General features: G+C 42.5%; 1 protein-coding gene across 5 annotated transcripts in view; it reads right to left on the bottom strand.

Annotated features, from left to right (window-relative positions):
- The window catches only part of FYN (FYN proto-oncogene, Src family tyrosine kinase), a 212,549-nt gene that overhangs the window by 88,729 nt on the left and 95,863 nt on the right, over nt 1-27,957 (bottom strand). For all 5 annotated transcript variants that reach the window (XM_006070086.3, XM_006070084.3, XM_025294726.2 and 2 more), the window contains one exon: nt 24,317-24,386. The gene's annotated coding sequence lies outside the window, so the exon portion shown is untranslated. The remainder of the gene's footprint in view (nt 1-24,316; nt 24,387-27,957) is intronic.

Genomic DNA, 27,957 nt, shown 5'->3' on the forward strand with positions numbered 1-27,957 from the left:
TGTTCTCCATTGCTGTTGTTTAGTCCCTCAGTTGTGTCTGACTCTTTCACGACCCTACGGACTGTAGCCCACCAAGCTCCTCTGTCCATGGGGGTTCTCCAGGCAAGAATACTGGATTGGGTTGCCATTTCCTTCTCCCTTAGAAAGGGAGAGGAAGGGTTCTCCATTAGAAACACAGAAGTCATACTGACTAATTTCTAAACAAAGTTGGATTTTTTTTTTTAAACAGGAAATTTGCTCCTGTGTGTTATTCTCTTTCCTTATACAGTGTGACCTTCAGAAAAGGACCACATGGGCCTTGATTCTAAGCACACACTCTTGCATTAAGCACATGCCTGGAATAATATGCAAGAGCCATGGTCTCTCATCACAATGGCCTCCCTTGAGAGAGAGAGAGAGAGAAATCATTACCTACTGTGGTCAGTGGGTTTTGACCTCCATGTAAGATGTTTTCTTGAGGGGCTTCCTTAAAAATTACCCAATAAAATATTCCTTAAAAACACATGTACACACATATCCATGTATATGTGTGTGTGTGAAATATGAAAATCTCTCAAGCCATGACTACATAGAATCCAGAACTTATCCATAAAACAGTAACTAAGATATTGAATGCATGGGGAATTATATGGGGAAAAACTAATAAAAAAAATGAAAATTGCTTTGCTTAGAGAAGAAGACATTTTAAGCAGTCTTTAAAAACCTGATGGGTGGTTATAAGAAGGAATATTTTCTTATGACTCATTTTAATAATGAGAACTTCCCAAAGTTGGCAGAAGGTATCTTGACACTAGAGATTTCTAGAAGAATTTGGATAAAGATATTGGTTGAACTAGATGAACTTTAAGTCTCCTTCAAGGATAGCAGCTCTATGGTTTTATGATACTTTATCCCCTTGAAATATCCCAGTGTTGAAGCCATCAGAAGATGAATGCCTTGGGGGCAAGGCTTCTGAGAAGCTGGATTAACCTAGAAGCTTAAGGAAGGAATCTGTGTTCTGAGACAAAGAGGACAATGCCAGTGAAAAGTTCTTTAATACTCTTTCCAGGAAATGGATATCAGTTCAGTTCAGTCACTCAGTCGTGTCTGATTCTTCGCGACCCCATGAATCGCAGCACGCCAGGCCTCCCTGTCCATCACCAACTCCTGGAGTTCACTGAGACTCACGTCCATCGAGTCAGTGATGCCATCCAGCCATCTCATCCTCTGTTGTCCCCTTCTCCTCCTGCCCCCAATCCCTCCCAGCATCAGAGTCTTTTCCAATGAGTCAGCTCTTCACATGAGGTGGCCAAAGTACTGGAGTTTCAGCTTTAGCATCATTCCTTCCAAAGAAATCCCAGGGCTGATCTCCTTCAGAATGGACTGGTTGGATCTCCTTGCAGTCCAAGGGACTCTCAAGAGTCTTTATATAACCATGTATAAAGCAAATCATCAGAATCAAAAGGCCAAAGTTATAAACACAGTGAGAGATTTTTAACAATACCTCTCTTAGTGACTGATTAAGTATATAAACTTTTTGAACTATATAATTAAGAGGCATAATCTAATGGGTATATTTAGAACTCTATTTCCCCCATCCCATCAGAGAATATGCATTTTTAAAAAACATTTCATGGAATTTTTCAAAAAAACTGATCATATACTAGACTATGAACCAAGTCTCAAAAAATTTTGTGAAACTAGTATCATACTAACAACATTCTCTGACAACAAGAAAAATTTTTAAGTTAGATGCCAAAACAATATGATTACTAAAAAGTCTCATTTGTTTGAAGATTAAAATGACACTGCTAATAATTCATGAATCAAAGAATAAACAACTATGGTAATTATAACATTCTTAGAACTGAGTGATGATGAAAATGTTCCATAATAAGACTTGTCAGATTCTAATAAAGTTTTCTTTAGAGGAAAATACTTAAATCTTATCCTAAAAAAGAAAAAAGATGGATAATTAATGAGTATCCAGCTCCAGAAGTAAGAAAGTCAGTAAGAGTAAATCCAAGGAAACTGGACAAAGGGAATAACAGAGGATAAAATTAATAAAATCAGAAAATATAGATACATTAGGAAGGATTAACAAAGGAAAAGATGTGTTTTTTGAAAAATAAATAAAATAGACAAATCACCATGAAATGAAATAGGAATGAAAGAGAGAATGTAACTACAGGTTCAGCAGAGATTAAAAATAACAACATTCTATGAACAATTGCATGTCATTAAGAAGAAATAAAAAATTTCAGAGAAATTCTTTGACTTATCATTTAAAAATCTACACATCCCTCTGCCAAAGAAAACAAAGCCAAGAAACACTAGGTTCAGATGGTTTTACAGAAAAAGAGAGGCAGGTTTCAAAGACAGAAAACAGAAAAGCACTAGTATACCCTTTGCATTTAAAGCAGACACGGACAGTAGAAAAAAAGGAAAATGATAGGCCAATCTCAGATATAAATACAAACAAAAAAATCCTAAAAAAATTTTTAGCAAACTCAACCCAACAGTCTATAAAACATATCATGGCTATTGGATTTTTACCAATAATGCAAGGATGGTTTAACTTTAGAAAATTGACAACAGTGATTTCCCTGTTATCAGATTAAAAGAGAAAACCCTGAAAATCTTACCAATAGACACAGAAAAGCACTGAATAAAATCCAACAATTACTTGTGACTTAAAAAAAATAGCAACTGTTAACCAACTAGGATCAAAAGGGAACTTTCTTAATCTAATAAGAATTAACCAATTCCCAAGAGTAAGCATCATACTCAATGGTGAAACGTTAGCAGCCTGCTCTTTAAATCTGGAATAAACTAAGGATGTGTGTTTGCCCTCCTTCTTTTTAACATTGTGCTACAGGTCCCAACCAGAGTAGTAAGGGGAAAAAAAAAAAAGATAAAAGATTGCAAAGGAAAAATTTAAAATTATTTATGGATATGACTGGTTACACAGAAAATCTAAGAGAATTACAGGTCAATTATTAGAATTGATAAAAGGCTTTAGCATATTGCCACATATTTGTCCAGTATGAAAAATGCTGTTCCTATGCACCAGCAACATACAAAGTAATGTTTAAAAAATAGAACACATCTTATTTTTTCTTGACCTTCTCCTCCTCCTCTTCAGCACTGGATGATTAAAAATAATTAAGAAAAACAAGTAACCTAATTATACTGCAAAACTCTAAGAGGCAGGGAATATGAGATCATGGAAGACAGAGGATTCCTCTCTAGTCTAGGGTTCCCATAGAAAACTACCACTGGAAAAAAGTGAGGCATTATAAGACACGGTTACCTTGAACTGTGGTGAATCACACATATTACTGGAAAAGAAACACAAGCAGGAAGTTTCAGATCTCTGTAAATCAAACTCTGTCTCAGAGAAAAAATAAAGCTGGCAACTTCTCTTCTGTGCAGCTTATAATAAAGTCAGCAGGAACCAGCCCTCCAAACGGTGTCCCATATCAGGAAGGAGATCGGTGTCTTAAACACTGGTCAAGAGGTAGGTTACAGAGAGGGGTTAAAGCTCTTTAATGCTTGGCTCTTCATGTATGTGAAGATAATACTGAGGGTTACTTAAAAATTTTGTTGTTGCTGTAATTTCACTACAATCAAGCCTGGGAGGACATTTAAATTCTAAGAATTACCTGATCCAACTGGGATCCCTAAACTCTTACTCTACATTCAGGTATATCTATCAGCATGGGGCTTGGTTAGCTCATGTTTTTACAGTCTTAGAGAAGTATGCTACAGCACATGTAATTCTCTTCCACTCAGGGCTTGAGTAACTATTTTTGATGAAGTGACACTAAAAGTAAGATAAAACTTCATAAGGAACATTCTATATTCATTTGCATTTGTCTGCTCAACTCACTTAATGAAAACAGGTTATCTGAAAATATCACATTATGATGCTGTTTTTAAAAATATGTAACAACCTAATTTGCTGGAAACAACCAAAATGAGCAAAAATAGGAGAATGGTTTCCTATTTGATCAAATAAATTATGGTACATTCCTACAATGGAATAGGATACATCACTGGAATCATATTGAAAAATACTGAACTAGAAAAATATTCATGGTTTATTGTCAAGTTAAAAAATAAGATAAAAATTATTTTAAAAAATAATTTTTAATAATTTCCAAATTTGTCTAAGGAAGGGGCATTGAACAACATATGAACAATGTGCATGATTGTCTCTGTGTGATGGAATAAAAGGTGACTTTTGTCCTTTGTAATTTATTTCCTAAGTCCTCTATATCAGAGGTATGTATGAATGGATATTATGTTTAAACATTTCATCATAATGAAGCTACATAGACTTCATGAAGGTCTAAAACACAAACTAAGTCCAGTTCCATGGCAGCTAAAATAGCCACGAAGAAGAGTGTCCTACTGACAGGTCTACTAGAGATGACTCCTGCTCTGCCACTGGAGAGATGGTATTTGGCCCAGGAGACTGTGGGAGGTTTTGATGCCCATCCCAAGGAGGCATTTCCTTTCCTTAGCTTACTCTCACACCATCAGCAGGGGACAGTGCAGAACCCAGCCCAGCATCTGGGGCATCAGGGCACTAATGAGAATTCTGGGCACAAAGAAAATTCCACTTACTGCCTCTGTGTCACTCCCTTGCTCAGCAATTTTCCCAGCCTGGCTTCCAAGCCTTCCACACCAGGGGCCCTGCCCCTCTTCCAGCATCTCCCACTGACCCAACATGAGCTCCACCCATGATGGTACACATCTCCACACAACTACCTGTGCAGTTTCTGCATCTCCAAGAGCCAGGCCTTGGCCCATCTTCCCCCTTCAAGGAGCCTTCCTCAGCTCCTCAGGCTACACTGGTCTCCAAGTCTCTCCCTTCCGTGGCTTGTCCCCAGCATCCAGCAGGTGGGGTATTCACCTTGTTTCACTATTTCCTATGCATGGCAGGCTCTCTTAACGGATGGGGCCAAATCCTATATTTCTCTGATTCTCTCAATTCTTCCATCACCTTCTCCTAGTTCCTACTAGAGGGCTGCAATACGGTAGGTTCTTAAAACCAGGAGACAGACTTTTAAGGTGAAGTGGCTTCCCTAGCCCTTTTTCTGACAACAGCTGATGAGCAACGTCTTTCTTCCAGTTTGTTTCCTGGCCTCCTTCCCTCTTTCCCTCCTTCTTGCTTGCCCCATATTACACTTTCCTTGTTCACGCTTCACAGTCTATATCTCTATGGTTTCCTTTAGCATCTTCAGGTCTCATTTAGCTGCACTAAGGGTGGCAATTCAGAATGCAGGTGATCCCGTTCTCTCGCCCTGGCAGCCAGGTATCCCGAGTCTGCTGTATCCTCCGTGTCCCATTCCACTGAAGACCGCTAACCTCATTCCCTCCTCCCTCACTCTTCTTGCTCTTCAGGACTCTGGTGGGTTGCATCACCCATTCATTCATTCATTCACTCACACATCCAACACCTAGTTACTCAATGCCCTCTGTGTGCTGGGCACTGTCACTTAAACTCATAGTTGCAGGTCGTCTTCCCTCAACTCAACTGGAAATCCCCTGATAGCAAGGGCTGTCTGCTACAGTTATTTAAATGTCACCAAAGAACTTAGCAGTGCGCTCATAAAGTGTTTGAAAAATATGTAACTGATTGACTGAAGCTAGAAAGACAAAACAAAGCAAAAGACTTCAATTTTCATTCTACTCCCCTCCCCTTTGTGTATGACTAGCAAGACAGTATAGAGACAAAGACCCACAAGATAGCATAGAGACCCACTCCAGCAGGGTGAGCATAGCCATCATGTCAATCTGAGTTTCTGCCCAGGCCAAATGAAATGGTGATGTATGTGAAAGCACTCTAAGCTGCAGAATATTTTACAAATATGAAGCATAAGCACCATCTTCATGATCATGCATTATCCATACCTCGGTGTGGAAAGTTTGATTTCAAACAATAAGCAACCAAGTCACCCCATCTTGCATGCGCCTACAACCAGCAGCAAAACACACAGCTTGGAAAAAAAGAGCTGACAGGCTGACAAAACCCAAATGGAAAATAAAAATGAGCAAGAACAGCCACACACCAAAGAGAGCAAGCCCGTACTGCTTGGAGGAAGAAATCCTCTAATTGCCTCCACACTCCTGCTTGCTTCCATCTGCTTGCATTTAAGGAAGCCCAACTCCTGGGCCCCTCACAGCTTCGGGGAAGAAAGGAAATGCGTCCCAAGTGATTGGATGGCTGTAGCAGGCAGGAACCAGCAAGGACGGAAGGTCCACAAGCAAGTGTAGACTGCAAATTGGGCAACAGATTTAATGTCTGTTATGCACAACTGAGCAAACTCTCGTTCCCGGTTGTAAGACCACATGAAATAATAATGGCAATCATTCTCAGGAGGAAGGCAGCAGTGCAGGCAGGAACACTGCAGCGGTCTCCCCATCCCTAGCCTAGGAGCCCCCCTCCACTCCCCACGCCCGCCAAGGAGTCAAAGGATCCAGGCTGCAATTAGGCTTTCTGTGGGGAAGTGACTGGAAGTCAAGCATCCACCTCCTTGGTGTGGTATAACTAACATCCCGTGGGGGTCACCCTTGGCAAAGCTCCCAAGCTGTAATCTTTGTTTTCAGAAATGCCAACCTTTGATTCCAGACTCACTTTGATCATTTCTCCGCTGCCCTCCCTACCTTATCCCACAGCCTCCAGTCTGCTGCCAGCCTTCACCCTTTCTGGGCTGCATGTTCAGGACTGTCCTGCACCCCACAGTGTGATGGAGCACCCTAAGGGGCAGTTAGATAGTACCCACACTTGCAGCATCCTGGAGAACAGGCAGTCCATTTTTAGATGATGAAAGCATGGATGGGAAGAGACATAATGTATTTGGACCAGCAGTGAGCAGCAGGGATGTGAGCCCTCATCTCATATTCACAATAAATCATACAAATGAGAGCAAAGGGAAACCAGTGCTCAGTGGGCCCAAGACCATGCTGGTGACTTCACATACACGTGTGTGCTCAGTCACTAAGTCGTGTCCGACTCTTTTGAGACCTCATGGACTGCAGCCTGCCAGTCTCCACTGTCCATGGAATTCTCCAGGCAACAATACTGGAGTGGGTTACCATTTCCTTCTCCAGGGGATTTTCCTGACCCAGAGATCAAACCCGCATCTCCTGTATCTTCTACAGTGGCAGGCAGATTCTTTATCACTGAGCCACCTGGGAAGCCCTTTCACATACCCGTACCTGAGTTCAAACCTTACAGTAGTCCTATGAGCTGAGCTCAGAGGAGTTAAGCAACTTTCTCCAAGTCTCACAGCCAGTAATGGTGGAAGCTGGGATTCACGTCCAGGTCTAATTACAAACCTTGCTCTTCCTTGTAGACTGTACTGTCTGGACACCTCAGGATGAAGGACACTGATGGAGTACTTAACACAAGAGACACTTACCTCTTGAGGGCTTTTGATTCTACTCAGAGCATAATCAAAAGAGAATGGTACGATGGTACGAACATCAGTGAGTCATATGGACCCCAAGATTCAATTGGAATTTTGGAAATCAGTGAGTTAGGTTGTTACTGGAAATTTCTTGGTTCCCTGATGTGATCATAGTTTTGCAGTGTGTGAGGATTCTGGGTACGTAGTTTTGTATAACTAAGCAGCTCCTTCATCCACTGCAGGCTAAAGCTAGAAGGGCAGAGCTCTCCCTGGGCTTGGAGCACTTGGCCTTGAGTGCTACCGGGCAGGCTGGGTAATGCAAATGGCAGCCAAGCCTTGGCTGCTGGGATACACAGTGCCCCCTGGAGGAATGGGAGAGGGCTGCTGGCTGTACTCGCAGGGTCTCTGTACCTTCAGCAGTTCTCGGCCAGCTCCCCAATCAAAGCAGGGCCTGTACCACACGATGGAGTGGTGTGGGTGGCTGTGTTTGTGAAGTAGTGTAAAAAAGTTATGCCCTTCTGTGCTAAGGAAGCGCTTCAACAGGCAGGATGTAAGTTACTATGTAAAATGTCGCTTTGGGTAAATGACTGAATCCCACCTAAGTGACCAGAACTGGAGAACTGTCTATCATCATGTCCCTCTCACAGTTAAGGCATCTAGTTTTTTAAGTTCTCTAAGACCTCACAAGGGAACATTGATAAGGTCATTTCCAGGTAATTTCTATCACTGGCTTGCTATTTTTAAGATTAAAATTCAAGGAAGTTTCCAATCTGTGTCTTTTGAACAGATATCCATAGAATGGGTATCTGAAACTAGCTTGTTTATGTCCTGCTTGATGAGAAAGACAAAGTCTGCTTCTGCTGAAATTCCCCTCCATCAATATTTTATCGTGAAAAACTTCAAACACAAAGTTTAAATGATTTTACACTGAATGCCCAAACACCATCTAGCTTCTGATATTAACATTAAATGGTATTTGCTTTATTATACAGTTGTACATCTGTCCATATGTGAAACCTGGACCTACTTATTTTTTATGGACCTTTCCCCTTAGCTTAGGGGGAAAAGCAGACTTCTCAGATGCCTCTGGGAGTGAACCCTACTTGAGCACTTACTAGTTGAGAGCCTGGGCAAGTGTGTGATTTTTGAGAGCTTCAATTTCCAAGGTTATAAAATGCAGGTAACGATGCCTGGGACTCCTGTGAGGAGTAAATGCAGAAAAGTGGGGGAAACACTTGCAAGGACATGTAACCAACTTTTAGTTCACAGATTACACTCTTTTTCTTATCTAGGAAATAAAATTGAATTAGTCAGAAAGTAATAATAATCCAGGCACAGAAGAACAAGAATAGCAGAACGTGGATAATCACTGGAGCTGGGTGATCATGGGGGTCCATTATGTGACACCGTCTACTTTCTGTAAATTTGAAGCTGTCCATCATAAAACAATAAAAAACAGACTAGTTCCTGGGTTTTGTCAAGAATTAAAAAAAAGAATTCTATATTTGAAAAAAATTAGTAAGAAATCTCTGAGGAAGTAATAAAGTAAGAAGCAATGACTCTGGGGTTTCCAGGGTAGGGTCAGGGAAGCCCCGTGCGCTCATTCTCACACTTACACTCATGGGGTGGGGGTGGGGAGGAGGAAGGATGGACTTGGCACTTCGTACACGCTCCCCAGGTGACTGGTTCACTACTGGGTGAGAACCTTTGTATCAGAAGAAACGTGTGAAACCACACTTTCCAGCATATTAACTGCAAGAATAAATACTTTGCATAATGCAAAGCTTGTGCCTCCAGCTAATTTACAAGCAGATGACAGCATGTGGAACCCCTGATTTAGCAGAGTAAAAATGGTTTGTAACCCAATCACCTCCCTCTGTAAGTCAGGGGTGGGTTAACGAAGGATCCAATTAGACTGCATTCTCTCACATCGCTTATCAACTGTCTAAACTTGTAGAGCGAAGGGGTGCCTCAGTGGTTTTCAGACCTGAGAAATGTGGAGGAAAAAATAGCCCATGAACAATGTTTAATAGAGAAGTGAAAGGAAAAGCTTCACTTCTTTAAGACAAAAGAGTCACCCTTCTGTTTCGGCCCCTTAATTCCTTCCCTTTCCTGCTGGGGCTCATTCTCTCTTGTTCTCCTTGGCTGGCTGCGGGCAGCCAGGAGGGGGCTGCGATGGGACCGCTGTGTGAGGCAGTGCAGGTCTCCAGCAGCCCTCGGTGGGGGCGGAAGCGGGCTCTGTGGGCGAGATGGCAGGGGAGCAGCTGTACTGGGCTGGCCAAGGCTAGAGACCCAGGGGAACCACACAGTGGCTGCCTCTCTGTGGTACTCCGCAATGAGGGTAGAGAAGAAGAGAACGCTAGTAGCAGAGGGAAATTACACCCACCCACACAGCCCACCCCCTCCACCCCGCTCCCCACACTCCCTCAGAGGATCCAGCTGGGCTTTTATACCCATCTGTAACTAACTGAATCCTGTCCCTTCAAAATTCGCATGTTGAAGTCCTAATCTCCAACATGTCTGTACTTGGAGATGAAGCTTATACAGAAGTTGTTGCTGTTCAGTTGTTCAGTTGTGTCCAAGTCTTTGTGACTCCATGGACTGCAACACACCAGGCTTCCCTGTCCTTCAAATCTCCCAGAGTTTGCTCAAACTCATGTCCATTGAGTCGATGATGCCATGCAACCATCTCATGCTCTGTCTCCCCTTTCTCTTCCTGCCTTCAATCTTGCCCAGCATCAGGGTCTTTTCATTAAGGTTAAATGAGGTCATAAAGGTAGGGCCCTAGTCCAGTGGAACTGGTGTCCTTATAAGAGGAAGACACATGAAGGATGCGTGTGCACAGAGAAGTAGATGGCCATCTGCAGGCCTTGTGAAAAAGAAGAGAAGGCTCACCAGGGAAAAAACTCTCTGAGCACCTGTGATGAGAAAGACAAGGCTGGACAAGGAGGTGAATTTTCCAGTCTGAGGGACTAGGAGGAAGTGGCATTTAAGATAAGCCTTGCATAGATGCAAAACTATTATTACATTTAGAATGGATACACTACAAGTTTCCAGTGTATAGCACAAGGAACTATACTCAGTCTCCTGGGATAAATCATAATGGAAAGGAATATTAAAAAAAGAATATACATATGTGTATAACTGAGTTACTCTGCTGTATAGCAGAGATGGCACAACATTCAGTAAATCAACTATACTTCAATTAAAAAAAAAATAAAGATGAGCTTTGCAGCAGATTGGATTTAGATTTAAGAGGTAGGCAGAGGGCACTCCAAGAAGAGAGTGAGTGCCTGAGACCCATTGAGAGCACAGAGATGGTTTGGTTTTGCTATGAGATGAAGAGATGTGGTAGAAAGGTGACACAGAGAGATGGTAAAAGGCCATGAATGCCAGGCTAGTGTTAAAGTCTTTATCAGACGGTAAGGCAAGTCTTGAAAAGTTTTTAAACAAGAAAATGATCAAACTGATATGCAGGTTCACAAGGGGAAGTAAAGAGACCTGACAGAGAGTAAGCATGTATTAGCGCCAGGCATCGCGTTAGCATCATGCTTCTTATCTGCTTTCATCTTTAACTGCCATTTCAGAAATGAGAAAGTGAGGTTCTCAGAGGTGGAGTGACTTGCCCAAGACTCTACAGCTGGTCAGCAGTGGAGTGATTCGATTTAATCACAAGCCGAGGAGATTTTAAGCCCCATCTGCCATTTTAAATCCCAGGCCCAGCTTCCATGGCATCATCTACTTTCTTTCCAACCAGAATGGTTATTTAATGGAACAGGGGTAGAGTGCACATTGCTTTTAGGCTTGGGAAGCAGGCAGACTAACAGCAAAAAAATTCCAACACACATGGCACCTCTAGAAATACTGCCTTCTAGCAAAGAAGTATGTGAGCGGAACCTTCTCCTTCCATATTATACCAGGGTAAAAGGTCAGGTCACAGATTTCCCTATTATGCTCTGCAGCATCAAAGTAATCAGTGGTGGTAACTGGGACATAAGCTGCAAAAGGGACTTTCTAGGTGGCGCTAGTGGTAAAGAACCCATCTGCCAACACAGAAGACATAAGAGATGAGGCTTCAATCCCTGGGTAGGGAAGATCCCCTGGAGAAGGGCATGGCAACCCACTCCAGTATTCTTGCCTGGAGAATCCCACGGACAGAGGAGCCTGACCATAGGGTTGCAAAAGAGTTGGACATGACTGAAGTGGCTTCATGCATGCACGTAAGCTGCAAAAACGTGCAGGGAGAACAGTTGCTCTGGGTAAGTAGGCGCCTCAGCACTGGCTGTATTTTTTTCAATGCAGTGTCAACAGCTACTCTCAAATACTTTCTGCCCCCCAAATCCTGAAAAAGTATTCAATATCTAGGAAAATACAATGCTGTTTTCTCTGTTTACGCTAATAAAAGACTTAGTAAGGAATGCCATGATCAATCGGCTTTTTGGCCCAGTTGCTCTTCCAAAACCTCAGATACATTTACGAATGAGAGAGAGTAAAAATTGGGTTAGAAAGAAGAGTGAATGTTCCCAAAATATAAAAAATCAAATCACACCATGACATGTACCAGCAAGAACTATTCACATATTCTTAATGTGCTCTCCTTTAAGAGCAATTTTTTTTTTTTTTAGTCTTATAGAAATAATACTTGGAGAAGTAACTTGGGTGCTATTTTGAAGATTATATACTGGCATCATTACCCTCCCTAGGATACTACTGTGTCTTAACAGTCTGTCAGAGGAAAGGCTAAACTATTGGAAGCAGCAATTCAACTCAGCACACCCACTGTGCCTACTATGTGTCAGCCATGAGGCTTGGGCTGGGACAACACAGATCAGGATAAACAAACTGAATCACATCAAAGGCTGTTGAATCACCTTAAAGGACAAATGATGTCATAAAGACCTTGTTTTACTTTAGAACCAAATTTTGAGAGCCATTCCTTCGCAAAACAGGCAGAATATTCTTTACTTCTTTACTCAAGCCTCAGGATTCATGTTCTCTGGCCTCTCCGTGAATCCTTCCCACACTGTCTACCAACTTCCATCTTCAAGAAGGCAATGGGTAGGACTGGGAATGTGTGTATATGTTTGTTGGGGGTCTCCTTCTCTCTTTTTGCTCTGCAGATACATTCATTACACTTGACTCGGCGTCGTAATTGTTGGACATTCAGTTCAGTCGCTCAGTCGTGTCCGATTCTTTGCGACCCCATGGACTGCAGCATGCCAGGCTTCCCTGTCCATCACCAACTCCTACAGCTTGCTTAAACTCATGTCCATCAAGTTGGTGATGCCAGATATTGGATATTGATCTCATCCATAACACAAAATGCTTCAGGACATGTGCTGTGTCTCTGTTTCCCCAGGGCAGGAACAACACTTGGCACTGACCTTTAAATGCTGAGTGGATGAATGACTGTTTCAACTGTGAGCCTTATCTTCAGACCCCAGAGCATGTGACAGTCAAAATATTCTCCATGGTGAGATTCAAAAATTTCAATGTATGCATGTATTTTAGGATAGTAAGTTTGGCCACCTGATGCGAAGAGCCGACTCAATGGAAAAGACCCTAATGCTGGGAAAGACTGAGGGCAGGAGGAGAAAGGGGTGACAGAGGGTAAGATAGTGGGATGGCATCATCAACTCAATGGACATGAATTTGAACAAGCTCTGGGAGATAGTGAAGAACAGGGAAGCCTGGTGTGCTGCAGCCCATCGGCTTGCAAAGAGTCAGACAGGACTGAGCGACTGAACACAACAAAGTTCAATGAGGTATACTTTTCATAGAGTAAATTTCTCCCTTAATTTTCACAACAAATGCAGCTGAGGAAGAGCAGATGGTCCTTGTACACTTGCCTGGGTCATGTCCTCAGGGGCTCTGACAGCAGGGCCTGGACACCAGGATTTTTAACAGCTTCTCAGGTGGTTCTGATAAAAACCCCAGGTCAAGAAACCCTTCTGTAGATGATGGTCTGCCACTGCAACCTACATTTCCTTTCTTTTTCTCATATCCAGGCCCCTCCATCACTCTCAGTCTACTATTAATATTGAAGATGAAATGAAAACATTACTACTCAGCACCATACTTGGAAGCAAAATCTAGGTACTCAGCTTCTTGGCTAGGGTGAACTATAATTTCTGGTTATTTAGCAGAAATGTAGCTACTAAATGACATTCTGAAATGAACATGAGCTATCCACTCAAAGACATAGAAATACTTTCAAATCAGAGGGAATAAGAGGACTGTGATTTGGGAGTCAAAGTGAGCATCACTACAGGAGAGTAGTCGAGTGAGAAGAAACAGCCCTTGCAACTTATTGTTCTGATTCTAAATGCAATCTTACACCTAAAGTGTTTTAAATGACAGATTTCAGGGGGTCTGTGAATAAGAAAAATGGACACCAGGCCAAAATCTAAAGAAGACAGCATACAGGAGATCAGGGGAAATGCACTTATCTGGTTTTATGGGGCCATTCTTCAATTAGTGGACAAGGCCACAGGAAAACATATTATTTTCTCTATTCTTAACTGAGAATTTTGGAAGATGTGGAGGGCTGGCTTCTAATTAAGAACAGGGGACAATCATTTTCCTGGGGAAAAAAAGGGAAAATGTTAGTTTCTCAGTCGTGTTCAACTCTTGAGACCCCATGGACTATAGCCTGCTAGGCAACTCTGTCCATGGAATTCTCCAGGCAAGAAATACTGGAGTGGATAGCCATTCCCTTCTCCAGTGGATCTTCTTGACCCAGGGATCAAACCTGGATCTCCTGCGTTATGATTTAAATTTTTACAAATCAGGATTTCTATTTGGGGGAAGTCCATCATAACAAACTCCAGGAGCCTGTCACCATTCTTCTGACATTTCTGTTTCTGGGATGTATTACAGGCTAATACTTCAAGTAATGGGGTCAATGGCCAGAGACTTGACATTAAGTGGAAATGGAATCTGATTTTTACTAATGTTTCACCACAAATAATGCTCTCAGTGTCTTTGTAAATAATGCTCAAAATGGGACTGACATATTGGGGAAATATTAGATTAGTTCAAAAAGAAAATAAGCCATCATGAATTAACACAGGTATCTCACTATAAAAACAGATAAAAAATGTGTAATGCTTTTTTGGTCTGCTGAGGTCGTGGGGAGCCTACTAGGTAGCAAGTATTTTAAGAATCATTCATTGATTAGAATGGGTATTTAAGAAAGGATGCATTGAAAAAAATCTCCCTGGCTTTGCAAAATTCCACTGAGGTATTCTTAAGAAAAAGGAAATCATGGAAACTGCTGTGGAGAAATTTGGAAGAATGCTTCACAGGCTAATTATCACAGGCTATCATTTACAAGGCATAGTGTGCTGGTCTAACCAGCCGCCAGGACTGGTGGAAAACTGCTGAGCTTGTGGTTATGGCCAAACCAAGCATCCCCTGTAATTAGAGTTAGCTGGGGAAAAAGTGACACAAAGAGGACAGAAATATGTGGCCTCAGATTAGGGGGAGAAGAAAAAAGCTGCTGAAGTTTTTCTTAAGAGACTTAAAGAATCTAGCTAGGTATGACCTTGGGCCACCACACTGCCATGCTGCCCTATACTGGGAGCCACTAGCCATGCTGGATACTTGAAATATGGCTAAATTGAGATGTACTGTTTAAAGTGTAAAGTACACACTGAGATCTCAAAGACTTGCTACAAGAATTCCAGTTATTTTGAACATTGATTACATGGCGATATGTTAATATTTCAGATATCTATTAGGTTAAAGTACACTATCAAAATTAATTCCACCTGTTTCTTCTTATTTTCTTTCAACACGGCTACTGGAAAATTATAATTACACATTATCCTTGTCTTCTATTTCTGTGTCTGAACAACACCGACTTGGACTTTCATTTCTTCACCTGTTAAACATTATTGGCGGTGGTAAGCTGGGTTATGGAGGGTTTGGATGGAAATAAACATTGCTGACAATAAGATGACACATGGGGTGAAGCATTACTTGACTGAAAATTTTAGCTTTAGGAAACCTGAGTCACAATCACAAAAGACCCAGGCTAATCTGGTTCGACCTGGACAGGACTCAACCTCTCTGTGCCTCAGGTTACTAATCTGGTAAAATGAGAGGGCAGGAATAAGCTCCTGCATGAGGAAGTAAGACCAGAGAAGGTCTTTACCTGCAATCATTCCCCTTCGCTCCCAACTCAGGAGTCATTCTGCTAGGAACAATTAGAATTAACCTAAGAGGTCTTAATCCTCAGCAGCACTACAACAACTGAGGCCCATCCTGAGAAGTGCTGCTGTTTGTCAGTTCTGCTTCAGTTCTTCTCATAGGAACAAGTTTGCAGGTTGTTCTGACTCCTTAACACAGTTAAATAAACACGAGAACAAGAAGTACATGATGGGTGAAACAGACAAGACTTCATTGCCCTGCAAGGACTCAGAGAACATTTTGGGAAAAAAAAAAAATTCTACAGATGATATTAAGAGGGAAGTGTATTTGCTTTCCTTCAAAGCTACAAATGAAACATCTATGATTGTGCTATTAACCTGCTAGTTAAGAAATCCCATTTTTGTTCAGGGTGTCTGTGTTTATGTCTGAGGAGTTGCTGGCTTGCTGTGTGTATACATGTGGAGAACTGATCCCCAGAAACTGAACAGCCCGATCTCCCCTGTCCTGGTCCAGGGAAGCCAGCCAGCGGTCCTGCCTACTGGGGGGCACCTGTCCCTTCCCCAATCCCCACCCCATATCTGTTCTAGCTCTCTGAAACCATCTGTGTGAAAGTGCAGTTCAATAATGAACTGTGTTGATTCAGTAAAAAAGAAAATCCTATAAAATGAAGGTTTTATAATAATGTATCAATTAAAGAAAACTTCCCTGAAGACTGATTTTCCCTCTTCAAAAATCAAACACTCCTCCAATCAAAAAAGTATCCCATCTCAAGAACAATAATACCTGTTTTAAAAATGGTATTAAAAACAGACAAACCATGAATTCCATTTCTAAGCAAAGCCAGGCTGAGTCAAGACAGTTTCAGCCAGCAGCCATGCTGGTGGGGAAAACTGACGACTTGGCTGAAAAAGTATCAGAATACATAAATCAGTTGCCAATATTAAAAAGTTGGAATGGTTAACACATGGATGGAGATCTCTGGTGGTACTGAGCCACATCTGTCAGAAACCCAGTGGCACCTGGCCCTTTTAGGGTGGCATGTGTTTCTCCTGCACCTCCCTCACTGACCTTCCCTGTTCACGGACCCACCAGTCAGGCAGGCATTCATCTAAGGCAAGAACTGCAGGGTGGGAGACACAGCCAGGGTTGGGGGTTGGAGGGAACACAAATGAGTGGGAAATTCTGACAAATCTGCTTGATCTTGGCTCCACTGCAGGAGCTGGGTGACCCTGAACAAGTCACTTTGCTTGCTAGTCTGAGCTGTTGTGAGAGGAAAAAAGTGAAAGGAGTTCTATAGGTAAGGAGTCTGTGTGGTCCTGGTGTACAGTAAATGCTCTGCTCAAGTTACTCCCTATTCTGCAGGTGAGAAAGGAAAATGTTTAGCATAATCTATTATCACAGCAAAATCGAGCTGACTACCAAGGAAGTGGCTTAAAAGTCATCACTGAAAAATATGAAGGCCCAGATCATTCACTATAAATAACTGAGGAAGTGAAAGCAAAGGATAAAAATTATCAGACACTATCCCAGTGTGATAATTGATGCAAGCTAGGATTATTCATTGATACTCAAATCCCTGGATGAAAGGTAGGTGGGGGACAGGATGCTGACAAAGGACCCAGGTACCAGCCCACAGATGCCTTACTGACTCTAAGTGCTTCTGGACATTGGTGAGGTCTGGTTACCACCTGATCTATGAGATCAGACTGAGCACTGTGGATGATGGACAAGTTGACATCATCTGCCTCCTGATGTGATGTAACATCAAGGATGGAATACCGCCTATGAAGAATTCTTGCCAAAAGAGGTTTTACCTGCCTCTAATATCAAGCCTCTAGACCTAACAATTTTCAGGAAGTGAGGAGCAAGTTAAATAACCCTGTGAAGAAACAGACAAGCTCAGAAGGCAGGACATTCTAAACCATAGGCAGCCGGGGACAACTGGGAAAGTTTGAATATGGACTGAGTATTAGATAATATTATGGAATTATTGTTTTATTTCTTATTAGCTAATAGCATTGTGGCTATGTAGAAGAAAGTCCTTATATTTAGGAGATACATGGTGAACTATTTAGAGGCAAAGGGTCAAGATGTTTGCAACTTTCAAATGGTTTTGCAAAATTTATATAACGTATACTATATATAAAATATATCATATTTTACATGTTACATATAATTATATATGTTACATATAATTATATATATTACATATGTTACATATAATTATATATATTACATATGTTATGTACAATTATATATATTACATATATTGGGATACAAAAGGTAAATATGGCAAATGTAGACTAACATGTGAATCTAAATAAAGGATATACAGGTATTTATCATTCTCCCAAGCCAGTAGGTTTGAAAATTTTCAAAATAAAAAATTGAGATAGAATCTGGAAGAAAGAGAAGGAGGGGAAAGCCAGGAAAGAAGAAAAAAAAAAGATCAGATACTATCACTTCCTCCCCTTTACATAACCCCTTCAACGTTTATATTCAAGTCAGCTTCACTGTGTGCCTTTTCATTCGACATGGCTTTATTTTTACCACGTTAATCAACTTTCATGTGTGCTCATTCAAACTGATGTAGCCACTGTCTTGGCTTCTTTGTTGGTCGACATCAAAACCAAACTTTAAACAAAGCTCCAACAGGCTGTAGAAGTGCAGCAGGTAGATAGGAAGCCTAAGCTATCATATCAAAAACTCCTAACACTGAAACCTAATTGCCTCTGTGGATGGTCTGTAAGCCAGTAAGACTAGATCAAAGGCTTTGGGTGGAGCATCCTCTTTGGTCTCTTCCTAAGAGAATACACACATACTCTCTCTCCACCTGCGCTGGGCATAGACAGAGGAATGCTAGGCACAGGGTGCTGCTTGGCTGGGCCACTGAGGTCCCAGAGAAGCCGCTTCCCCGGCAGGATGCTGCAGTGGAGGTCTGGCGCTATAGCAGCCATGGCACAGTCCAAGGAACAGCTACTCTGAGTTCAATTTCACTGCAGCGTGCACTCCCAAAGAAGTGGGAATGAATTCTGTGATGCCTCCAACATGGAGAGGGACATAGAGACCTTGGATTGAGAGAGAGTGGGTATGAGCCCCCCTCTGCTGTATAGCAGCCACTCAACCTCAGAGCAGTAGTTCTCAGCAGGGCTGCAGTGTATGCTGCATTGGCGACAATTCTTCACTGGGCAGGCTGTCCCAGACACGGCAGGACACGTAACACCCCTGCCTCTCCACATGCCAGTAGTTACTTTCTCTTTGAAAGCAGGACAACAAACAGGTCTGCACTCCCAAACGCCCCTGCCTGAGACTAAGGCTACAGTCTCTGAGCAAAAGATTTTATCTGGGCATGGCACCTGCTCCATCACCTAAGAAGTGGTTTGGGAGGAGCAAATGTGTGGTAGCTTCTTATGAACCTAAGTGGGTTATACAAATGGTATCATCACGTGCATTCAACATGTGGGCAGCCTGCCAATTAGGGGCAGGGCTTGGGGGGTGGGTGGGTCCCATCACCTGGATCCTAGGTGAGATGTATGACACAATGTCAGCTCTCCAGTCATGTTCTAGAATACTTGTCAGCTACTTATTCTGAAAAGGTTTCCCTCCATAAGTGGGAAATTCTGGTATACAAGTGTTGCTGGAGGTAACAACCACACAACAGTGTGGATTTTAGAGTGGATTCTAAGTACATGAGCTATTGGGGCAGACAAGCAGGAGGGCAGCCTCAATGCAGCTTCAATGAGGCTGGTTTAGGACGGTGCCAAAACTGACCTGGAGACAGAAGAACACTTCTCTTAGAGAGCAAGGGATAACTGATTGTGGGAATTACTTCAAAGATCAAGAGTACAAGGTCGATGCATCTGCTCAACCTTGGTGCACCTGCTCTCATGCATACCAGAGCAGGGCCAGCATGCACAGGGCTGGCTTTCAACAGGTCATACCACTCTGTTCCAAAGCTTCCAACGATGCTTACAAAAGGGCATCTGAAAGGCTGGGCAGGGCTGCTGCACACAAATCTGTACGCCCTGATAAAGGGAAGAATGGAGCTGCGGTTCACATAGGTTAGTGTGTGGGAGCCACCTGAAGACAATGCCCTCCCCACCCCCTCTCCCGAACACACACACACACACACACACACACACAGGTATTCACCTGAGACAGGGCTGAAAAAAGGCAAGAATCTCAAAGAACAAAAGTAAAACCAGATAACTCACTCCAGATCATTAGCCAAAGAACACTGAAATGGCTCACAAGAATTACCCATGGGTTGGAAAAGGGGTTCTGGAAAAAAGTAGTTGTAAGTGTGTAGTTCTGTTAATAGACACATACAGTAAAATATTTTCCCCCAACGTGTTGTTTTTATAGTCTCCCGTGATTCTGCTTACTATTACTTTTGGGGCATTCCTCCAAATTCTATTTGTCTTAAAAACAGCAGACTGATAATGTAACGCCCCTAAATCTCTGGACTTGGCCATCTAAATGAGATCTTTCATCCTTCTCTTCTCCAGCTTCCCAGAATGCATTTTCATAGCATTCTTGCAAGAGGAAAGATTATCAGGAAAAGAAAAATGAAGGGGAGTAAAGTCGAAGGAAAGTACCAAATACCAAAGCTTTGGGTAAGAAAATATTTAGGCAACAAGCACACAACCACACCCTTTCTGGGAAGATATTACTGGCCTTGAAGTTGGGTTAGCGGATCCCAAAATACACCTCACAAAAAGCACAGTTACCCTCCCAAAATAGGCCCTATAATTAAAGTCTTTTCAAGCGGATTGTCCTATATCACAACTTGACGTATGTTGCTTTCATCTCCCTGCTTTGGCAAATGTAGCCATATCGGGCTACACAAGCTCACAACGACTCCCAGTTAAACCAGATTGTACTGTCACTAGGAAATTGATGCAAATAAACAGCCCTGAGTACCAAAATACCCAATCTCAATCATCTGTAATGAGATCTCTCTCCTCCCTAAGCACATTCTCATCACACCAGAATCACACCCTTGATTCAAAAGGATGGGCTAACCCAGATTGAAATACTGCCTCATCTCAGAGGTCATCTGAAGACAAACACATCTGAAGAAACCGGGCTGAAATTTAAAACACGAGCCAATCTCTTTTGTGTGAATGCTGGAACCAAGTTGTGTGAGTCTCGTTTTCAGCTTTAGCTGACAGTCCTCAGTATATGTCTCCAGACACCCATCTGTCTGAATTCATTTAGATCATTTTTGGCTTGGAGTTTGTGGTGATGTAGCCTCTTAGGAGCACTTTCAGATTTGTGATTTTTTGAACAAACTTCTTTATGTTTTCTAGTTATATATTTACATTTAATTAAATGTCAAAACATTAAAAAATTTAAACCTTCAAAATCATGAGTACCTTAGACATTGATTTTTTAAAAATTATTATTATTTCCATATTGGTTTCACAGCCTCAGAACTACTAACATCTTGGGCAGGATCATTTCTGTGTGTGTGTGTGTGTGTGTGTGTGTGTGTGTGTGTGTGTGTGTGTATGGAGGGGGCGTGTCCTGTGCATTTTAGGGTCTTTAGCAGTATCTCTGGCTTCCATCCATTAGACACCAATAGTACATACCCACCCTCCCCATTGTGGTAACAAAAAATGTCTTCACACGTTGCTAAATGTCCTCTGCAAGGACAAAAACAACCCTGGTTGAGAACTACTGCTCTCTATTTATCTATTTATACATCTTCCCCTGGCATTGCCAGGGGAAAAAAAAAGTCTAGATTTTTCAAGGCACCTATAAGTTTAATTTTCAGAATTTCTAACTTGCTATGACTCATGGTGAAGAAGTGGGACCTGAAATACAGTACTGCCCAGAAAGACTTATAAACAGCACCGCTGATGTCTCAAAACAGGGGCAGGACCTGGCTTCATTTCAGTCAAGACACTGATGAGGCTGGCTTTGCTGCCACCTGATCTCTTGGATGGACCACTAGCCTCCCTACTTTTAGGAGCTCCATTCTTAGAAGACTACTGGTAAGAAATCCAGTTACCAAGCCCTTAGTAAGGAAGGGGATAAGGCTTGCTGTGTATTAACACCATCTACAGAAGTGGGGACTCACTGTATCCCTTCTGGGGTCCAGATCCCCTCAGAGGCTGTGTTTTTAGCCCCAGACACTCGTAGGGAGCAAATCAGGAGAGGCGCCGGGCAGGGTGAGAAAGGAAAATCACATCAGGAGATGAAGAGTCAAAGAACAAAGACAGTTTAAACTCAGCCCAGAGAAGACGAATGAGGAAGGAGAGCATCTTCAAATATCCAGTGGGTGGTGTGTGGGAAAGTAAGTGAGCTTGTCTCCATCTGCTTAGAGAGTGACTCAGGGGCCTCGATGATTTAATAAATACTCAGCACAGGCCTTCTGGAGGCCAGGTACTGTCCAGACACTGAAAAGAAGAAGGAAGACCAAGTCCTGTTCCCTCGAGCATGTATTGTAGATCAATAGAAGGTCTAGATAGCTTTTCTTCCCTCCCTCCTCCTCTCCTTCCCTTTTTCTTTCTTTGTAATAATTTGAGCTAATGTCCAGGTATTTGTCTAGTTGCTCGTTCTTTTCCCCATTAAAAAAATTAAGGTTTAATTAACTATAGCAAAATTCACCCTTTTTGTTGTATAGCCATGTGAGTTTTCACAAAAGCCTACAGTTGTATAAATACCAGTACAGTCAAAGCTAGCACAATTTTCTCACCCCTTTAAATTTCCCTGTGCCCTGAATTGCTTTTTAATTGGAGAAAGCTCCTCTGTGCAATAGCAAACCCTACCTCTGAAAGAATGTGAAATACCCTCTGTCAAGAATTCTGGAGAAGAGTTTTATTTTTTTGTTAACGGAAGACTGGACCAGACAACTCCTGAGGCCATGTCCATCTCTTTGAGGTCCTGAAACTGGAGGGTTGTCACCTCTGGACACCAAATCTTAACCATGAGCTCATCTCAGTGACATTCTTGATTCTCCCCAACTTCCGGTAAAGGGCCCCACCCTAAAGCCAAATTCTTTTAGTTAAAGCTCAAATATTTCTGCCCTTTATGATGATGTTTGGCAGAAACCAACAGAATTCTGTAATTATCCTTCAATTAATAAACAGACGAAATGTGAATAAATATGGACTTTAGTTAAAAAAAATTCTGTCCAGTAACTGAATCTCTGTGAAGCCTGAATAATAAGCATAGACAAAAAAATCCAAAGAAAGGTTTGGAAATGAGAGCCTCAACATGGTAACTGAGACCTAAACCAAGGGTACCATCTCCTTCTGACCTGTTCTTTCTCTTCTCATCATTTTGATTCAAAATAACATTAGCTCTCAAACTGAACAAAGCTAAAACAATGTGACCACACCTGGCTGCAAAGGTGGCAGGAAGGGGAGTTAAATTAGCTAAACTGGTTTAAGAACAGGTTGACAGGGTGAGAGAAGAAGGCAAATGTCTTGAGGCTTCCCCCTGCTTGCTATGCAGTGGACGCTGGAGAAGGGACTGTGGTGACCAGCTGTGATGTCCCTTGTGATAGCAGACAGGGGGTGACTAGCCCCTCTTCAACGTCTCTTCTTCTGGAAGACACGCACACCTTTTGCTGGCTTGACCTCAATGGCAAATGTCCAGTTTTCAAACAAGGGTGTTCTGTTATCCAGAATAACTGCTTTTCACAGACATAGATAACAGACTTGTGGTTGCCAAGCGGGAGGGAGGGATCGGGAGATTGGATTAGTAGATTCGAATTATTATGTATAGGATAGATAAACAACAAGGTCCTATTGCATAGCATAAGGAACTAAATTCAATATCCTGTGATAAACCATAATGGAAAAGAGTATGAAAAGAATGTGTGTATATATATACATGGATATACATATACATGAATGTGTGTATATATACACATGAAAATATATATGAACGTATATATACATGAAAAAATATATGAATGTATATATATGTGAATATGTATATGAATCGCTTTGCTGTATGGCAGAAATTAACACAACACTGTAAATTAATTATATTTCAATAAAATAAGTTAAAAAAAAACTGCTTTATTGAGCATCCCTGAACTACTTAGCTTGCTTTATTCTCACAACAGTCCTAGGAGGTAGGTAATATTATATGCCTTATTTTACAGATGAGGAGACTGAGGCTCAGTGAGGTTATATAACAAATGCTAAGTGTAGAACTTGGGTTTTGACCCATGTCTCCTGTCCTTTTGACTACTGCTAGCAAGGTCTTCTGGGTGACTGCTGAATTTAATGTTCCTGGTCTCAGACCACTGCTCTGCTGGTCCCAGGCTGGGATGAGGCATGCTGGATTCTTAATTCCCTTTCACGTCCCATTCCCCAAGCAGCTAACTGCTTGTTTCTCTCTCATTTCAACAAATAGACTGGAAGGATCTCTCTGCTCTGGAAACCTAGAAACTTTTTTTTTTCCCACTTCTTTTGGTTTGCAAGTTAATTACTCACATATTCCATGGGTGGCTTAGAACATAAGCTAAATGGTCCAGGGTATTCTTCATCCCACATCTGGAAGGTTTCCTAAAATCTAGACTTATTATATCTTAGAAAACCCCATACTTTTTAACAACACCAGCAATGACAAGAAAAAATGTCGTACTGTCAGAAAATACCAATTGAGTGTCACATTTAATTATAAAATACATTTTGTCAAGTGCAGAGCAGATTTAAAAGATGCAGAGACAAAGCCCTGGCTCCCCTTTATGAGCACCACGTACTTCACAAGGTATCAGAGATAAAGGCAGTGACACTTACCAAAATTTCCCCCAACGATCACAAACTTTATATATACCACATGTCTTCTAATACAGCTGCTGGACTGGTCCTGAAAAATACCACAACGAAATTAAAAATGCATCATTAGGCAGAAGTAATTAAGCATATATTGTGCTTCCCTTCTGGAAACCACGTCTTCCCTATTCTGGGCACCCATCCATGGACCAAACTCTCGTTGCCATGCCTCACAGTGCGCACAGTAGGATGACATTCAGTCAACATCGTTTGAACCAATTGATGAATCATAGTGCCACCTTGCCTGTAGCACACAGGATCAGCTAATATTATTTCGTCTCTAACTGTCAGTCCTTGAGGTTCTAAATATGTGGACGGGACACTGAAACGTTGTATATTTAGCTGGTAAATTACTGAAGTTACACAACAGAATGTTCCCCTCTTTTGTTTCTCCTTAAAGAGTGAATGCTTGGTCGGTGGGGCTGACCATCTTCCTGTTCAGTCATCTTGCCTATCCATGGGGCACTGGTGTGATGCGAGCACAGTTCCTGCCTTGCTGGAGCTCGGAGCCCAGCAGCTTTCCCCAGCTGGTCCAGAGGAACCGAGAACCTCTGAAGGTGTCAGGGTCAGTAATTCCCTGGGTACAGGCACTTTGGTGACCTGTGTAGGTGAGGACAGTTAGTAAGAGTTGCTCTGCCCTCCCACAGGTCTCACAGATGTGAAGCTGTGGTTTCGGAGTGGGCGGGTCAAGCAGATGGAGCAGGAAAACTCCATCTCCCTCACAGAGTGTTGTCTGCATGTGATTCTGGAGACAGCAGTCCCTCTGGGTACCACCCAGGTGGGTTTACTCAACACCTGGCCGCATATTTCACTCTGGGCCCCCCTGAGTCTGTGATCGGGAGGAACACTGGTCCTTCAGTCTTAACAGCCTTTTCCCCCAAATTACAGCACTTCAGGATTTCTGTGTGTCTTTTGTCAAGAAACCTATCCCCCAGCCCACACAAGATAACAAAATAGTTCTTCCTTTTCCATGTAGAGAGCACAATGATTTTCTCCACTGAACATCATGTATAAAGGCACTGTGACCATTTGCACTGGCAGAAATTCACCACTGACAGACAGCATCTTCCACGCGCCAACGTCATGTCAAGTGACTCATAGGATGAGTGGGGGTGTACCCTCCCTCCCCAGTAACTAAGACAACAATCAGCGACTCAAAGAACGATGGCTAGACTTGGCATGCTCTTTTATACTTAAGGATATGTAAATCCACTTCATTTGAACTCGTTCCCTTTGAGTCACATTAGGTATATGGCATTAAATAAAAATAGCTGAATGAGAATCAAGAAAGTAGCATGACTTTAATTTTTTGTTTCAAAAATGGCAATGTACACAACCTCGAGAATAAACAAATAATAAGGTGTTTGTAGGTGCGCCCACACCACACTTAGTACTGCAAGTGCTTTTTGTTTCTACTGCTGTATCATAGACCTCCTGTGGCTCCTGCTTTAAAGGTAACATGCTTGTTATGCACTGGATACAAGTATCTCTGATACAGGTTTTATTTGCATGGGGCCATTCCCTCTTCCTTCTTCCTCACAGATCCCCCATGTTTCTCCAGCCACAGTCCTTGTGGGCAGGTGACAGCAGTCCAGCTGGGGTGGGGTGGGGACCTGCGTGGTCTAATGTCAGCATCACCTGGGAGCTTCTGAGAAATGTCAGCTCTGAAGTCTTGCCCCTAACCTACTGAACCGGAAGCTGTTTTACAAGATCCCAAGTGACCTGTGAGCATGCTACAGTTTGAGATTCACTGATCTAAGGGAAACTCATTCCTGTTGCCAGTGACTGGTTCAAGACTGGGCATGTGATCCTATCCAGGCCAACAACAGATGCAGAATGTTTTGCTGGGAGCTTCTCATTCTTCTGGGAGAAAGTCCCTCCTTCTGAATGCTGTGTGGGATGTGATGTCTGGGACTTCTGCAGCTATCTTGCTCCAACAAGATAAAGTTGGCCCACAGAGGATGCGAAGACAGAAGAAACTCAGGAAAGTAGAGTTGGGGGTGTTTGCATTCAGTCAACCCTGAAGTCTGCAGAGCTACTGGACTTTCAATAAATTTCATATTGCACTGCTGCTAAGTCGCTCCAGTCGTGTCCGACTCTGTGCGACCCCAGAGACGGCAGCCCACCAGGCTCCCCCGTCCCTGGGATTCTCCAGGCAAGAACACTGGAGTGGGTTGCCATTTCCTTCTCCAATGCATGAAAGTGAAAGGTGAAAGTGAAGTCGATCAGTTGTTCCAGACTCTTAGCAACCCCATGGACTGCAGCCTACCAGGCTCCTCTGTCCATGGATTTTCCAGGCAAGAGTACTAGAGTGGGGTGCCATTGCCTTCCTCCTTAAATTGGATAGTCAATTATCTGCAGCTGGAAAGCATCCTGACTGATCATTCCCCAAAAAGTATTATAAAAAGAATAGAATGCCGAGGCACCATGCTGAGCCACACAGTGAAGGGCCCCAGACAAGTCAGTGCATCGAGAGACACGAGGAACAGTTCAGAGGCCTCTTTTGTTCAGGGACTGACCCAGTAGTATTTCTGGTTCTGTCAACCATTATTCGCTCTGCACATTTCCAAAAGTTTTCCCAATCAGCCAGTCTGAATGATCAACCAGAGGAAGTGCTGAATGCTTTCCAAATTCTTTTAACCAGAGTGGTCAACAGTTGCCTTCTGCAGAAGTCACATGGATGTCATTTCCTGCGAAGACAATGGGAAACTAATTGCTCAGCCCCGGACTCTCATAGAGCAAACAACCTGTGATATGTAATTACTGAAGGGTAAATAAGGAAAAGCTTGAGGCTCTCAGAATCTGCTCTGGATGCAGGCCAATAACTTGGAGAGAGAGAGAATGAATGAATGAATGAATGGGAGAGAGACAGCTGCTCTGGGAAAAGATTTAAAGGGCTAGCAACTTAGGCAGCTGCCCACACTACTTTTACATATCATTGGTACTTATTAGAGACCTTTCTGAGGAAAGCACATAGATCAGTTATTATATAAACCCAGGGTTTTCCTGGTGGATCAGTTGGTAAAGAGACTGCCTGCAATGCGGGAGACCCAGGTTTCATCCTTGGGTCAGGAAGATTCCTCAGAGAAGGGAATGGCAACCCACTCCAGTATTCTTGCCTGGAGAATTCCATGGACAGGGGAGCCTGGTGCGCTACAGTCCATGGGGTCACAAAGAGTCGGACACAACTGAGTGACTAACACTTCACATTATATAATATAAACCCATACATGGCTCTGGTGTCATTTTGCTTCATATATGGGAACGATGTAGTCAAGGAGAACTGAGTGTCTAAACAGACATTTTCTCTTTAGTGTCATAGCTTTGCAGCCACACCAGGATATTTTGGGGGACAAGTTTGTTGTTTTGGCATGACACAGAATGTGTTTTCTATCATGGAGTGAACATTCGTTGGCCTTCCACAGAAGGTTCCATCATCCCAGGTTTCTCTTTCCCTCTAAACCTTTGTCCTTTCTCTTCTCTGGTACCTCATACACTTCCACAGCTCCAACTAACACCCTTTGTTCTTAGTTTCAAACTACATCTCTCAATCTGTCACTCCTGTTCCAGTCCCACCACTGCCCTCTATACAGGAAGTACCTTGA

The sequence above is a fragment of the Bubalus bubalis genome, chromosome 10, assembly GCF_019923935.1.
Source record: "Bubalus bubalis isolate 160015118507 breed Murrah chromosome 10, NDDB_SH_1, whole genome shotgun sequence".
In the NCBI taxonomy this organism is placed as follows: Eukaryota; Metazoa; Chordata; class Mammalia; order Artiodactyla; family Bovidae; genus Bubalus; species Bubalus bubalis.